Source organism: Asparagus officinalis, chromosome 10 (assembly GCF_001876935.1).
Source record: "Asparagus officinalis chromosome 10, Aspof.V1, whole genome shotgun sequence".
In the NCBI taxonomy this organism is placed as follows: domain Eukaryota; kingdom Viridiplantae; phylum Streptophyta; class Magnoliopsida; order Asparagales; family Asparagaceae; genus Asparagus; species Asparagus officinalis.
In genome coordinates, this window is record NC_033803.1 from 59,743,978 (window position 1) to 59,748,403 (window position 4,426).

The window sequence follows — 4,426 nt, forward strand, 5'->3', positions numbered from 1 at the left end:
GGCACATATAAGCACAATCGATAATTTCTCACAAATCAAAATGTCTAGATCTAACAAATAGTTTAAATCTAACACATCATTGAGTATAAGGAAAACCATCTAATCTAGGAGCAACATTAATGGCATAACCTAAATTAGGCGCATCATACATATTCATGATATATATGCAAGCAACATACAATCGATCTCAAAACTAGATTAGCAATATATGAAAACTTGGATCTTGACTCTAGGCGATTAATCCACAAATCAAGAGCACCAAGATCTGATACCAAATGAAATTGTTTTGATACCAAATGAAATCACCCTAGAGGGCGGGTGAATAGGATATGTGCTAAACAAATCCGATATTAATGCCAAATTAAAACTTATTAACAATATCCTAGTAAGTATGATATACAATGAGATATATGCAAGGATAACAAATAAACAAAGGGCGATATAAACTATGAGACAATAGCGCTATAGAAATATGATAAGCAATAAGCAAAAGAATAATATGCCAAGTCAAACTCAAACACATAATATGATCATAGAATTTGGTCAATCTCGACCTACATCTCCGCTCCCCACTCCCGGGAAGAACTCCACTATCACAACGAGTCTTCAACGTTTACCCAAAACATTTACACCTCACAATCAACTTTTTAGCTCACCGAAAACTTTCACAACTCACACAATGTAATCACACAATACAACCTCAAGTGTTGGCCTCTCACGTGTCGCCTTCCTCAAGTGTTCGGAATTACCACCTCTCTCTAGGCTTTACTACCGACCCCACTCCTCTTGGCATCGACCATGTCTCTCACCACACATTCCTCTCAGTGTACTTGTGTATTATATTGTAATCTCATAATAAAACTCAAATAAAATGTTTTGTTCTCTACAATGGATGAGAACACAATTAAGCTCACACTCAAAGTTACACTCTCACAACCCCAATTATACTATGTATGAAAAATACTTAAGCTCAAGTGATGTGCGTGTAAACAATGAGCACAACTAAAATCAAACTCAGTTTATTCTAGCAAATGTAAATATGAAAATTCAAGAATAAAAAGCTAGATAATTGAGTTTAGAAAACTTCACCAAAATCACAAAAAGATGTAGAAGAGAGAATGAGGATGAATTCCTCAAACGAAATTGTAAGCATCCTCTTTGTGAAAACTTCTTCACACAATCACAAACTTAAAACAAACATAAATACTTTTTAAACCCTTATAAAACTTGTTTAAAAACATTTTTAAGTAAAAACTCAGAAGTTAGAGGCTATGCGATATATATAGGGACCCCAAGAAACCAACAAAAAACACAAAATAACAGAAATCTGGAAAATAGCCATTACTGTGCAACAATCATATTATAAGTCGACTTATGATAGGTATAAGTCGACTTATGTCTTCATAAGTCGACTTGTATGAGTTATAAGTCGACTCAGCAGATGAAAACATACAATTGTACAACATATCATAAGTCGACTTATGAGTCGACTTATACGTGCACGGGGCCTGAATGCGTAGTAAATTTTAACTTTAAACATTGTTTAAAAATATCAAATAAATTCTAAAAATTATTAAACTTTAAAAAATATTTATAAACATAAAAATAAACAAAAAGAATTCTGTAAATTGTATTTCCCATTTGTGAAAAATCATCAATTTGTAAAATCACATAAATATGAACTTGTTAAAAATTCGATTTTGAAAAAATGAGTTCAAATAAGTTTTAAACTTCTTTTGAATGTACTAATAAACTTTATAAATGATGTCTAACAGTTATAATCAGGTCTTTAATCCATAAACAAGTTATTTTCTCAAAAATGATAAACGTGATAAATATGAAACATATGAGTATGTATGTGAATATATCTATTGTTTTATATTTGTATAGCTAAACCAAAAATAACTTATCAACATAAATAGATGTATATAAAAGTATCTATAGTTTAATACTTGTATGGCAAAAACTTATAGTTGAGGATAAATTGAAAAACGGATAAACCAAGAAATTGTGTGTGTATGTTTGAGCTCTAAGCATTAACACATAAAGTATAAACACCTAAAACACTATAATGCTATACCAAGCAATGAATCTTCAATTAGGCTCGACTTGGTTACGGATAAAGTTTGAACTTGAATTTTTGACTTGAATTGTATTGGTTTCATTCCGGTATTCCGCCAACCTTCATTGAATGTCATCGTGAAAGCGCAATTCCAACAACCCTCCAACATCGATGTTTGTCTAGAATACCTAATGAGCAAACTCAAACACTAGACAAACGATATTAGAGATTGTTTGTAAATCATCAAAATAAGATTAGAGATATAGGCTCATAAACATGAGACCTAATAGAGCATGCCATATATATTCACCTTCTCTGCAAACATTTGGTAGTGAAGCTAAAACCAGTTCATAGGGTATCCACTGGACCTATAAAAAAATATGTAAATTTACATATCAGTAACAAATGATGTATTGATTGAATATATTGAGATATTATAATTTTATATCTGTTCATCCTCCATTTTATCAAGCTCATTTCTGTAAAAGTTTATGTGACCCTTTGGGGAGGTTTGCCAAGATCTGGAAACATTCCATCTATTTGATATATAAATGGTTAGCATAGATTGAAATAAATGTATAAAATAATATATTATCATATCTATTACAAACTAATATACCCGCATCCTAATGGAATCTGGCCATCGAGAGCGCGGGTCTCCCTCAAATTTGGTGTTCCCAAATACCATTGTTCCCATGATCATATTTGCAACAAAGTGAGACAACCCTTGAATTCTTTATTTTGTACGAGTGTCACTTTTGTTATCTCCCTACAGAGATAAGCTAACACTGCACTCCTCCAGGATATCTCTCCACACTCCTCAAGATCCTCAAGAAGTGGCAATCATCTAACATGCATCGAGTCCTTAGTGAAATTCAGAAATAGAACAATACCGATTATATGGAGTATATATGCACGGGCATAGCTCTTGATGATCTCATCAGTTGCATTGATCGGTACATTCATATAATTATTTCGTAACCACTCGAGCTTGATCTTACCACCTTTCATAGTAGGAGCTTCACACAATAATCATTTCATACACACCTATCTAGTTGAAGTCATCGGTACCCGTAATAGCATATTCATCCACTTTGAGGCCAAGTAAAACCCCAACATCCTGCAGAGTAATCGTTGACTCTCCTTGAGACACATGTGAAATGTATTTGTCTCGAGCCTCCATCGTTCAATCAATGCCGTCAAGAGAGGCCAATCTACCCATTTTATTTGTGAACATTCAAAAAAGCATGCATGACGAACATAATATTACACCTGTGGATCCGTCAAATTCCAACTCGAATCTGCACGAGTTGGGATCATGCAAAACCGATTCCCTCCATCTTTACTTAGTGTCTATCGGTTGACATATTCACTTCCCAAACTACTCTCAATCCAGTCATTGTTTGTGTCAAAAGTTGCCTTTTCCATTGTTTTCAAACCTGTTACACCGCTTATCGATTACAAGTTCAAACTGAAAGAAAAGTCGATCTTTTTATAAGATCTTCTTATAACGAAAAAGAAAGATTACAACTTTATCAAACAAAACGCAGCAGTATTTTATCTCCCGCTGCTTTGCGTGGGATCTTTGCCTGTGCCGGGGACGCGTTAGTCCGTGGACCACCACAGATCAACCCGATAGACAATATAATTACGCTCTTGTTTCACGAAGGAAACAATTGCGGAAGCGACAATCACGACCAAGCGAGATTGTGGCTCTTCTCGAGATTAAAACCAAGTTTAATCCGGAGGAAAGAAGGGGAAAGAATCACAAACCTTTCGAAGGGCTTTCTTTATGAAAGTGTTCGCCAAGATCTGATAACTCTCCTCTGAAATTCGTGGTTAGCTGGGCAATTTGACAGCACCTCGCCTTCTCAATTTCAGATCCTCTTTAAAGAAGACCCTAGGCTTCTATTTATAGGCCTTTGGAGATGTCCTTTTGGATAGGAATTCGTGTTTAAACGTTATCTGCAGTTTATAACTGTCTAAATGCGTTTAGGGATAACCTCAAAACAGTTGGGGAGGTCCTGGGACGAAAGAATCCTTAAAAATTATCGAAATCCGTGTTTGGGGAGATTTTGAACTCAATAAGAGTCCTGGTGGCTCGGAACTGTGCGAGTCAGTATTTGGTGGCTCAGAACTGTGCGAGTCACCATTTGGTGACTCGCATGGGTGTGAGTCACCATTTGGTGGCTCGGAATTGTGCGAGTCACCATTTGGTGGCTCGCATGGGTGCGAGCCACCATTTGGTGGCTCGCATAGGTGCGAGCCACCAATTGGTGACTCGCGCCTACACGGGCCTCCAAGCGGTGTTTCGTTCATTCTTTTGATACTTTGGCGATTTTGGACTCTTCCAGTTCCCTTGTT